Below are 13,003 nucleotides of genomic sequence, written 5' to 3'. Positions count from 1 at the left end.
CCACTTTATAAAAATTTTAAAACCGCCAGGGGAGACGTGCGGGCCGTGCCAGCATTGGAGCCGAGAGCGCCTCAGCTAATCACATGGAAAAAGCATCAGGAGAGCAGGATTTTCCAGGCCCTGATTCAGCAAGCTGGGTCTTGCTTCCAGCACCAGAAGTCTTAGGAGGTGAGCGGCGACTCCACTCACAGCCAATTGGAAGTTGGATGAGGACGAGGCCAATGAGGGTGACCTCTGCACAGACGAGGACCGCTGTTTACAGCAGTGACTATGCTTCCCCTGTGAGTGGCACTTACATGATTTTGTGTTGACTAAGAAAAATAACGTAAAGCAGCTTTGCTCTGTAGGCGACACTTATTGGGATAAAAGCCATCCAATGAAAAAAGGTAGCACCCCACAGTTTTGATTCAGATAAAAAACTATCTCGGCCCATCTGTTCATTCAAACGTCCACGAGTTTGTTCGTTAAGCCGACAGACAGCTGGTCAGGGGCCAGCTCACACGCTCCTGATGGAGACAGCAGATCGTCACAGTCAGGAGTGACACTCGGGGGTCAGTTCTGGGGCTCCAGCCCCGGTTCCCCCACTTACCAGCCAGGCCACCCTGAGAAGAGCTTCACCTCCTGTGCGCATCATGCCCTCATCGTATGGTAAGAACAGTAATGGTTGGCATGGACTTGGCGTTGCCTAAGCAGAAAACAGGGGCAATGGGTCTGTCACCACCAGCTTCTCTTGTGGCTGAAACATGTGGCTTTGTGAAGGAGTGTGCCAGTCAGTAACCTTCATCCAGTGCAGTTACCACTATTTCAAACAACTTGTTTTCTCTGTTCCTGCTATTATTGTAATTTTATAATGTTCATATCAACTACAGTATAGATTCTAGCTAAATAAAAACTTTAAACATATGTCCTCTGCTTTTCTTCAGCAGGATGTCTGAGGCACTTAACTTGCTGCATTTGCCATCTGACCTAAGTCACACAGGCCCTTATTACGTTCGGGAGTTTTGTACTCACGAGTATGTGATCATATGTAAATAAATGAAGTAAAACTCACCCCTAAAATTCTGTAGGTACTTTGTGCCGTTGCTTTGACTTCTTCTTAGAATCAACACATTTATAATTTATGTGAGTAATTCTAATTCTATTTATTTCTTAGAAAGCATATTTAGTTCAAAAGTGCACTCAAAATAGAAATACCTCTGTTTCTATTAAAGTAAAGTCTGTTCAGTCCAGTGCAACCTTTGTATCTAAGCTCACCACGAATATGAATGAAGACAGAGATCACAGCATTAAAAATGCCAGTCACTGGACAGCGTAATACCCAAACCATTCAGTGATAGATGCGAGGAGAAATGGGAGGGACCCAGGCTTTGTCTTCTGTTTGGAAAACCCCAGTTTCATTTCTTGGCTGTTGTATCTGGAAAACAGTAGAAAGTTCTCGTCCTGTCACCAACCAGGACAGGTGGGGTGCTGTCTGTGCCGGGCGGCCTCTGGGATGGACCCCAGGGGCCCCTGCCTCCAGGCAGCCTTCTCCCGGTGTGGCTGGTGTTAGGGATTCATTGTAATGGGGGTGCGGGAATATGGTAGAAGAAGTGGTGTTAAAAAGACTGTGACTTCCGCCCTCGGCGGGGCTCTCTCTCCCTCTCCCTCTCCCTCTCCACTGTGCTGGGAGACAGTGTCCATGTTGGACCCGGCCTCAGGGAGAGGCCCACGTGGCACAGCAAGGAACAGGCCCTCGTCCTGACCGCCGGGGACGAGCTGGAGCTGGACTGGGAGTCCCACCCATGCAAGCCTTCCGCAGCCCACAGCCCTGCTGCCAGTGTGACGACAGCCTCCCGAGATACCTCGGACGGAGGCCCCCAGGTAAACTCTGCACAGAGTCCTGACGCAGACCTGGGAGAGGATAGATGTCGCTTGTTTGAAGCCCCTTGGTTTAGGATAATTTGTTACATACCAGATAGTGATACACACTCATCCCTCCTTTGAAACTGCTTTGAGGGAGAATTCTCAAGTGCACACAACCTTCCCGTGTCTCTTTCTTCTGTGATTTTCTTAAAAGGACACACTACTAAAATATTAGGAAATAAGCTGATAGAAATTACAGGAAATCCAGTGGTGACCCATTGTATTCCAAGAGGTGAAGTTTACTGGAGTGGATTGTGGGACAATGTCTGGGTGTGTCCTGGTAAGGCTGCTTGCAGTGTTCAGATAAGCTGAGAGTCCTAAACAATCACAAAGACTGGTAGCTGTATACCTTACTTTCTTTCCTTTTATTTTGGAAAATATTTTATAATATCAACGGACAGAGAGACCAGGAGAAACTCATGTGTTCTTGCTAATGCTGGGATAAAGAGGGAAAGAAAGCAGTGTTTCTTATTTGGTGCTTATTACAAAACAACGGTCTAAATGAAAGTATAAGATGGAGGCCAGAGCAAGAGTGCCGTTTTGCTGTCCTCCCAAGTGCACGTCCTGGATTGTGATTGATACCCCCATCAAAGTGAAAAACGTCTTTTTCATTTTAACGAATTATGGTTGAATTTTAGTTAAGTGTATCTCTGGTTGTTGTCAAGATGACCGTAGGCTGTGAATTGTATGAATACATTTTCCGATACTGAATACCTTTTATTCCTGGCAGAAAGTTGGCTTTGTCTTACATATTAGTGTTTTAAAATAAGTTGGATTTATTTACTCATATCCCATTCAGGTTTTTTCTTTATAGTCTTACATGCGATCACTGTTGTCGGGTTTTGGTAACTGGTGACACTCACTTCATAAAATAGATTGCCGTATTTCTCGACATTTTCCAGATGCTAGGAGTGCTCAAATAGTCTGAATACAGACTATTTTCTAACAGTGTGATAGTACGACCCCCCGGGCCATCTGAGTCCGATGCCATTTTCGTGGGATGTGTTATTACTCTAAATGTATTGCTTGTTGTTATTTTATTTTTGTCAACTCTTTCAAGTTCTTCAAGGTTATTGGCTTATTTATAGAGGGTTTTTGATATTTGATGTTAATAATTCAAACATTTGGGTATTTTGTAGTTGTTTAAAATAGGAGGGCAAAACTGGTGGTTATCCCACCATGGAAAAGAATTAAAATCTCTCACACATACTTTTAGGCAAACAGTAATAGATTGCTGTTGGGTAGGTACTTGTGTTGCCTCAGGAGATTCTGTCAAACAATCTCTGTCAAAATTATTTACCAGTTCAGATGCCTTCACTCTCAGTTGTATCATTGACAACATAAAATGATCTTGTCAAGGAATTTTTGCTCAGGAATATTTTGGCAATTTGTTTTCTGAGTCAGTGTCACTTGTAGTCTTTACACCTGAACAGCTCGGTGGGGTCTGCCAACCAGTCAGATGCTTTCCCCTCGTTATATCTGATCGTTATTCTTTTTTTTGGTTTGTTTTTAAAGATTTTATTGGGGAAGGGGAACAGGACTTTATTGGGGCAACAGTGTGTACTTCCAGGACTTTTTTCCAAGTCAAGTTGTTGTCCTTTCCATCTTAGTTGTGGAGGGCACAGCTCCAGCTCCAGGTCCAGTTGCCGTTGCTAGTTGCAGAGGCGCAGCCCACCATCCCTTGTGGGAGTCAAACCGGCAACCTTGTGGTTGAGAGGATGCGCTCCAACCACCTGAGCCATCCGGGTGCTCAGCGGCAGCTCAGCTCAAGGTGCTGTGTTCAATCTTAGTTGCAGGGGGCGCTGCCCACCATCCCTTGTGGGACTTGAGGAATAGAACTGGCAACCTTGTGGTTGAGAGCCCACTGGCCCATGTGGGAATCGAACCGGCAGCCTTCGGAGTTAGGAGCACAGAGCTCCAACCACCTGAGCCACCGGGCCAGCCCTGATCATTATTCTCTTACCTCCTAGAATTTATTGACGCAGAGAGGCCAGCTGGATTTTTGTAATCTGTTTTTAATTAGTTTATTTTCTATCAGAATATTGAAAAATTGTTCTTATCTTTAAAAATGTGTGCTGGAGTATGTTTTGGAGGCAGTCTCAGGCGCTCTGGGGTGGGGGGTGCAGGACAAGTTCTCTGGGACCGAGGCCCCGTGGGGCAGGTCTGTGCGTGTCACCTGTGACTGAGCCCTTCAGTCTTCTCCTTCTCTTGGCTTGTTTAGGACAGTCTTCCCCACCAAAAATGCGCAAAACTATTAGCCTACTTTTCTAGTACGTTCATGGTTTTAATTTTTCATTAGCTTTCAAGTTTTATGTAACAGCTGTTGTCAAGTGCTGCGTTGGTTTGCCGTTGGCACGCAGTGGCTTCAGCACACCCTTCCTTGCCTTGTACCCCTGCTGGGCTGACTGGAGGGAGGGGCCCCAGGGCAGCACGCTGTCCTCTTTGCAGAATCCCGCTCTTTGCGGGCTGGGGCTGGTGATGACCTGCTGGCGTATGTGTGTCCTCAGCTCGCAGATGTGCTGCCTTCCTTGGCCCGTGGCCCCGTGGTGGGTCTCTCCTCCTCACGCCCCGCTTGCTCACTCTTCTGTTCCTTCTTTGTCCACTTCTGAGAAGTCCTGTGATTATTTTGGTTCCGCCTGGATCATCCGGGGTCCGCCCGTGGCAGGGTCAGCTGACTGTGGCCTCGGCTGACTTCTAGGAAGGCTTTTCCCAAGTCAGAGCCCCGGACAGTGCCTTCAGCTCCTCAGCCACCTCCATTGTCTGCTGACACATGCTTTGTAAGGACTATGGGCAGAGTCCTCGGAGAGGAAACACAATTGGGTTGTTTCTGGATTGGAAATGTCAGTGTGGTGAAGCCAAAGGAGGCGTTGGCGGAAACGGAACAAACCGAGAGTAGCCTGAGGGGACTCAGTGGGGCACAGGCGCAGGGGTAGGGATGTTGTCAGAGGACAGAGCTTCTGAGTGAGGGTGAGGACTGCTGTCGTTGGAGAGGAGGCTGTGGCTTTGTGATCCGGGAGCAGGCGGCGGTCGGCGATATCAGCATCTCACAGAAGGAAGGACAGTGGACAGATGGATGGGGTCATGTCTGTGTGGGCAGAGGGACAGTCTGCATCTCCCTGGAGTAGCACACAGGCCACACGGCATTTTCCCAGCAGATTTTTTCCAGACACCCAGCCTGAGTCGCCTATGGGATGTGCTCATGCCCCCCCATTCTCATGGTCAGTCTGTTTCCCGTCCAGTTGTTTGGGGCTTGGCTGTGACTGACGCCGCACCCACAGCGGGAGGTGCAGCATCCGAGCCCCACAGGGTCCATCTCCCAGGGTGACTCCTTCTGTCTGGCACACGGGCCAGGGTTCTGCTGTCCCCTCTGTGTGAGGCCTATGCATGTGAGCTCAGTCACATAACGTGTGGAAACCAAACACGCAGAACTTCTCAAGCGAAGGACGGACACGACACACCACAGGGTCCTTCTCCTGCCACCACCTTGAGCCTCTGGTGTTCGTCTGGAAGGGAGCACGTAGGATGAGTGAAGATAAAACACTGGCGAGCCACCTCGTGGGTTGTCACACAGCACGGCTCCTGTTGCCAACAGGTTTACAAAGTAACGTCTCAGGATGATGTCACGGATCCCTGCATACGACTTTGTGAGGACCATAGTTCCTGTGTTACAAAAAGAGGCCAGAGCCTCGGCTGTGGGGCTGGTATTTACTGCAGGTCAGAGGCTGGGCCAGGCTTGTGTGTGAGTGGAAGTTCTGTTCCTGCATTGCGGCTGGGGACTCCCTCCCCACCGGGCCACCGATGGGTGTGCTGAGACTCATTCGCCGTTAACGTGATTGTTTTCCGAGGCCCTCTTTGTCTACGTGTTCATAAGACATTGAAGGGAAGGAGCATACCTTAGTACTAAGCTAGCAGTATTTAAATGTTGGCTCTCAAAGTCTTGCCTTCAAATATATTGTGATGATATTCACTAGGCTTGGACCAAAGTGAAAGCTGAACTAGAATCACTATTTCATTCAATATTAAGGGTCTCTAGTAAAAGGAAAAATTGGAGCTTTCCCCATGTCCAACCCCTAAAAAACATAACGTGACTTAGAAAATCACAAAGAGAAGAAACACCCAAGCTTTCAAGATTTTGGAAAGGTGTGCTTTTGGAAAGAGAAGTTTTATAATTAAAGAACACATTTTTCATGACCGAAGAAGAGATAATGAATTCAAGAAAAAATGAGAGCTAAGTAAAATCTGAAGAGAATTTCCTTGTTAGGACGGGAAGGAATGTGGGATGCACTGACCTCACCTTGTCCTGAAACAGCATTGTCTCCGATCTGGGAGAAGAAACAGATGCAGAAAAACATTAACTGATGAAAGAGCATATCTGGGCTTGATGCATAAACACCAGACGTTGTGTTTTCAGCATCTGTGGCTGTGTCCTGGGCAGACAGGCTTCAGAATGCAATGGGATGAGTGAGCGTAGACGTGCTGAACTTCACGGGATTGAGGGGAAATTAGGAAGTATTTGGGGGAGGAGACTATTTCACACCAGAAGACAGAGCCAGCCCGGAAGGGGCGGAACGACCAAGGAATGGCTGTGTTTCTGAAAACCCGGTGGTTTTGTGCTGCGACAGGTGGTACTCACAAGATAAACACGGGTACTGCTGGTGGGCGCCGACCTCCTCCCGGCAGAGGTGGTGGGACCGCTGGGACCAAGCACGGCTGACGGGGTCCTACAGCGACTTTGGAGTCAGGCCCCTGGGGTGGCCATGGGGACGTTTCCATCACGTGTGTGTGCTCAATGCAGGTCACGGGGAGATCACCGCGAACTCCCAAGGGGTTTGACTGAGGACGACAGGATGCTGTCTGCCCATCCTGAGCTCGCCAGTCGTATTCACAGGGGGCTGCTGGCATCCTGAAGGCGGCTTCACGTGACGTGGGGCCAGCCCGGGCAGAGGGGAACTAGGGGCTCGCAGGTCCAGGCGGAGAGTCGGTTCTGACACCGAGCGGGGTGGCACACAGTGGACGCCCCCTCCCTTGATCTCCCTGCAGAATCCACAGTGCCTTTTGGTTGTTGCTCCTAATGTCCCATCAAGAGGACATTTCCATAAAGGACAATGAACTCGAAACACGGCCCTGACGTGACGTGAGTGGCGAATGGGCAGCTCACTCCTTTTCACTCTGCATTTGCTGGTGAAATTGTTAACTCCTTAGAGTGCTTGATGTCAGTGAAGTGTCAGGTTTTACAATCGCTCAGTAGTGAGCTCGGTGTCTCCACGTGGGACAGGCAGCAGACAGCCCAGGGCTGTGCAGACGGGGGCCGGCGCTTGGCGGGATGACACTGCTCTGCCTCCACAAGGGACCACGGGCGAGTCTTCTATGAGTTCTCGTGCCTTCATGCGGACACATGAAATGAACGCTTCGTGCGGAGAAGCACGTGGACATATTAGGAGAGCACCCTGGTCCTGCCACCAGGGAGTTGGTGGGCTGCCGAGGAGATCGGGCACAGGCTCTGGCGACGCAAACAAGCGCAAAGGACGTCCCTGGCGGCACCGCAGGATGCAGCCCAGCGGTGCTCCATGGTGAGGGCAGTCTGGGAGCCCGTTTTGGAGGGCAGGGCAGCAGAGAGGAGAGAGGACAGGCCCGAAGGTCAGTCCTCTAGCTGGGCGCAATAGAAAAGGGCAGATGTGTCCCCAGTTTATGGTCTTGTGCCTGGACCCTGGAGATGTGTGCTATTCTCTGCTCACCGGGACTGTTTTCTGAGCGCAGACTGTCTTCTGACTCTACAGGGGCTTCTCCTACGCAGTCCTTTCCCACTGTCCTGACACTGGACTTTCTCGGTGGCCATGATGTCCCGTTATGACCCCTCCTGTCCGTGGGCCCTGGCGCCCTGCTAAATCACCTCCAGCTCCTGGACGCTGGACCCTAGGCTGCAGCCAGAGCACACAGTAGCCTGTGAGCCCAGCTGAACCCCTAACAGGAGAGAATGCTTGCTTTCCTTCCCTCCCTGTTTGCTTTCGGATTTCTGTCCCGTGTGTTCTAGAATCCAGGCTGCTACAGCTGAACACTCACCCTGAGGCCCCTGAAAAACTGGGTTCCACGTGCCTCCAGGTCACCTGTCACCACGTGCGTCCTTTCTCACAGCAGTTTGGCATCTAATCATTCACTACACACTGGGCCTAAGAACAAAAGTGCAAGATACGTGTCACAAACAGATGACATTTTTGGAATGGTTGTTTCATACACTGGAAAATGCTTCATATACAGGACAATTTTTAGATGAATTGTTTCTCCTGCTTATCATCCTGATTTCCTGGTGGAAAGAAAACTGTTTTAGAAAAGACTATATATATATTTAAAAGAACACCTCAGGTTTTCCCCTCCAGAGTGAAACGCTGTCTGTCCTCTGTTCCACGTGGTGACCATTTAAAGGAGCGTCTCTGGGCCGTCTGGAGCTAAGATGTCCTGGGGACGTCCCCCCTTAATCATGGGGGGCTGCCCTGGCTGATGAAACCCAGCCGCCTCCCTCCCGGGCACAGCCCACTGGGTGAGCTGGGAGCCCTTGATCTCAGGAAGCCGATCAGCTCATTGGTCCTGGAAAATGGGGACTGAGACTCCGAGCTGACAGTCAATTTGGCAGCTGTCACCTGTCCACCATTTGGATGGGAGAAGCAGGTGGCAAAGCTTGCCCTGAGGGCAAAGAGGCCCCTGCACTCCTCTCGGGTGTCACCAACCTCCTGCCATAATAAACATCCCGTTTTAATACCGGTCCAGTGGGTTACTCTGTGGACTGAGCAAATGGTGGTACCTGGCACACCTATTACACTGGTCGGTAATACTGGACCTCAGAAATTCGCTTCCCGTGGACCACACTAGGTTTGTAGTTGACAAAATCTGGAACCCGTGCCAGCGTCTCATCAGCAGCCTGAGTGTTTTCTCCCTGCTTTGGGGAGGACCCTGAGTGGTACACACAGCGCGTCACCTGGCCTCCTATGGCGACACAGGACCCCTCGACCGTCTTCAGCCTGCATTTAGGGGTGAGAGGTGGTCCTTGGGGCGTGTCTCCCTGTCTTTCTTGCTCTCAAAAACTGAAAAACATGAAACTGGATCACCCCTCTCATTTTATGTCAGAAGCTCTTGGGTGTTTGAAGGAGAGATTGTTCGTGGAGGCTTTGGAGGTGACCATTGTCCCACGTTCCCCACTGCTGTGACGTCAACCCCAGGGACCTCCCTCGTTTTCAGTTGCCCATTTGAGAAATGCTGTCCTGGTGGAAAGTCTTAACGTGGAGATTTTAGAGCTGCAGGAGGCCCCTGGAGCTGCAAGTGTTGGCTTTTGCATTTCAGGCTAGGAAGCTGAGGCTTTCGGCGGGTCATCGAGTCCCCCAAGAGACAGAACAGACTAAAAGCACATCTGGGACGAACACTCCGTTTTCCTGACCTCCAGTCCAAATGCTGGTGATGGTCTTTTCTGGTTGAAATTACTTTTTAATCCTACTCCCCGGCCTCCCCTGGATGCCTTTTCCAGCTTGCTCTGAATCATGACTTTTACCTGGATGCATCACCGACTCGTTCGGTGTCTGTAGGACAGCCGAGGACCCAAGACGCTCCTGGGGACATAAACGCACAGTTTTCAGACTCTCTCTCCAACTCAGCCCGGCTATGTGCGCTGTGCTTCTTAGAACACAGCAGTTTATGGATTTGACAGACGTCTGTCTGAGAAACGAGAATAACTGGCCGACCGCGGGCATCACCCGCACAGCGCAGAGCTTCCGAGGGGGCTGGGGCTCTGCCTGCCACCTTCCCTCAGCTTCACGGAGACGGCTCCTCCAGGAAAGACCACGTTGGGGAGTGTGCATGCCTGTGTGTGAGTGGTGGTGTGCGAGCGTTTATGTGAGTGTGTATGTGTACATGTGTGAATGTATGTGCCCGTGTGTGCATGTGTGAGAAGGTGTGAGCTAGGGGGCGTACTGGGGTGAGATTGACCTTTAGACCAGTGAGTGGGAAGACAATCTCAATTTCTAGTAATACCAGCGTCCTGCTCTAGGGTAGGAAATGGTGAGTGTGTCAAAAAATGGTGTTTGAAAAAGTCAAGTTTGTTTCTATTACAGTATTATTCCTACCATACGCCAAGATAGTCTCCAGATATGTTGAGTTGTATGTACAAATTTGAACTGAAAAGGAACCTAACAATTTAATTTACAAGTAAGTTCTAAAAACAGATTCCTTCCCCGATCCCTCCCCCCAAATCCGTAGTGTTTCTTCGGTTCATTTCAAAAGCATAGATAAATGATAGATGATGATTGATAGATAGATAGATAGATGACAGGTAGAGGATAGATACTATATATCTATATATATTAGCATTATTGTTTTTGACCCAGAAGAAAATATGACTGTGAAATAAGACACTGATTTGTTTGTTGTAAACTATCCTCAAAATGCAGTGTGGGTTTCTTTCTTGGACAGGAATAGCCACTTGAAGTGAACGCAATGACAGTGACTGCTCACGAGGACACTAGTTCTGTAGTTGAAATTCTGTATTACAATTAAAAATTAATAATGGTGTCATTGTTTTCATAGTTGCATCTAGAATTGAGCCTTAATTATCTTTCTGATTATAAGTATGTAATAAACGAGGTGGGAAAAAAATAGAAAATCAATATTGACTATTGGGTTGTTATCTCTGGAGTTGTTGCAAAGAAAATGTGAGAGAAAAGGCAAAACTTTGACAAAGTTATTTGAAATTCTTCGAATCCGTGGGATACTGATAACTATGCAATGGAAGTCTCAGCACGAATCACACAATTAAGCTTTAGTTGAGGTCATATGCCCAGAGATGTTTTTGGGTCCACTAAACATTTCTAATTTAATGCAAACCATTTGGGAAAGTCATTTCAGTAGCATTGCCAGACATTTTTCTGCTTACTTTTTGAAGCATGGTAATTTTAAGGAGAATTTGATCCATATGTTTGCACAACTTATATTTGTTGCATGAGGCGAGTATTTTACAAAATATTTACTGTTCAAGAGGGTTCACTTCCTGAAGCAAGAATCACACTACCCCATCTGTACACTTTCCTGATGGATCCGGACACCCCACACTTTGCTCTCCTTTGGCTTTTGAAAGCCATGAATGTGGCCGCCACCTGGCTGACTCCATCCCCAATCCACACAGTGTGTCCCATGTGACTGGGGTCCCTCACTGGGCACGTAACTGGGTTGTGGGAAGTTGCCACTTGATGGGATATAAGGGGAGATGGAACAGAGTTTCCATCCCTTGGTTGGAGCTCCCCTGCAGCCCTCCTGCTTCCCTGCAAGGACCCCACACCTGTCGTCGTGCTTGGTCGGTAAAACTTGGTGCTAGATGATGGACAGATGGATAGATGGACAGATGGAAGGATGGATGGATTGATGGATGGATGGACTACTGGACAGATGGATGGATACATGAGGATGGATGGATGGATAGATACATGACGGATGGATTAATGGATGGATGAATAGATAGATAGATAGATAGATAGATAGATAGATAGATAGATAGATAGATAGATAGATAGATAGATAGATAGATAGATAGATGATAGACAGGTAGGTAGATCTCCTGTTGGATCTATTTCTCTGACTTTACACCTGGTTGATGGTGAGTGTTCTGCGAGCCGTTGGAACCCAAGTTGGCAGACAGGTAGGTAGGAAGGAGGGAAGCTGTGACCAAGTAGCCAGTTCTTCAGCTCACAAATGTGTAGGTGAAGCTCTGAGGTGATCTGAAGGACCAAGGTGTGTCTGGAAAAGGGAAAAGTGAGGGCTGCTGGGATTGGCAGTCCCGCATGAGCTAAGAACAGGGCTTGGGCGTGTGTCCTGTGGTGGTAGAAGTCACAGATGAGAGGGAGACAGCGAGCCCAATGGCAGAGCACCTGAGGAGCAGGTGAGGAAAACCTGGAGATGGAGGGAAGGCAGCAGGCTGAGGCTCCAAGGGGTCCCCTGTTTTTATTGGCATCCAGGGAGAAGGAAGGATATGAGGCATTTTGATAGAAAAGGAGAATATTTTGAAAGGAGAACAACACAAGGATTTAAAGGTCAGTGACCTGTGAGTGACTTGTGAAGGGCAAGGAGAGTATGAATTGTCTGCAAATAGAAGCTCAAGGAGAAACCACGTGGAACGTGTGACATTGTGGATCTTAAATTAATGCTACACGGGCCAGAGCTTTGAGGCAGAGCAGCGATGGCGGCAGGGCTGTCAGCATTAAAGCCAGGCTTGTTTAGTGGGAGAAAGGACAATTCTCCTAAGACGTGGTGACATCAGTGAGAAGTACTGCCAGGGGACAGACAGATTAAAAACTGTACCTTTAACTGTGTCTTTATTGTAATTTTAATATGATGTGAAAAAAATAATCTACTTGGAATTTTAAAATGTGGGGAAGAATTGATAGAATATGTTTTTAATATTTAAGGAGATGTTTTAATATTACTGTGGGAATTCTTTTTCTGAAGTGTTTTCGGATAAATGCTACTACTAGTGCAGAATAAGAAAAGTGAAAATAAGCAATTTTGATTTAAAATGGCTTAATAATTCCCAAAAAGATGATATTAAAACACTCCCAAGATCTCGTCAAACATTTATCTTTAGTTTTTTTGTTTTGTTTTGGTTTTGTTTTTTTGCAGAAGGATCTGACTAGAATGATTTAATTTTGATTTAATGGAAGGAACAATCACTTGCTTGGTCTGCACTGGGCTGTGGGCTGTGATTAGAGCAGAAACTTTTTAGTAAAATTAACTGTCTGTTCAAATTTTCCTCCTCAGAAATCCAAATCATTCCTTTCACAATGAAATGATCATAGTAGAGTGCATTCTCCATGATTCTGGAGAGAAAAGAGACATAAAGTTCAGAGGCAAAATTTGGTATAAGTTCTGAAGCTGGATGATAATAATTACTCATCACCATCAGAATGCCACAGACCTCGCCTGGTCACGCTCTCTTGGCGGGAGACGTGATTGTTTATGCCAGGCTGAAGAAGTCACTTGAACTCATGTCCTTTGATTGAACATTTTTTAATAAGCTCTGCATAAATCATTTCTTTAAAAATGTCACACTGGGAATGGAGAGAGTCTGCTT

This window comes from Rhinolophus ferrumequinum (genome assembly GCF_004115265.2).
Source record: "Rhinolophus ferrumequinum isolate MPI-CBG mRhiFer1 chromosome 3 unlocalized genomic scaffold, mRhiFer1_v1.p scaffold_36_arrow_ctg1_4, whole genome shotgun sequence".
Lineage (NCBI taxonomy): Eukaryota > Metazoa > Chordata > Mammalia > Chiroptera > Rhinolophidae > Rhinolophus > Rhinolophus ferrumequinum.
Note: the sequence above shows the minus strand (reverse complement) of the source record.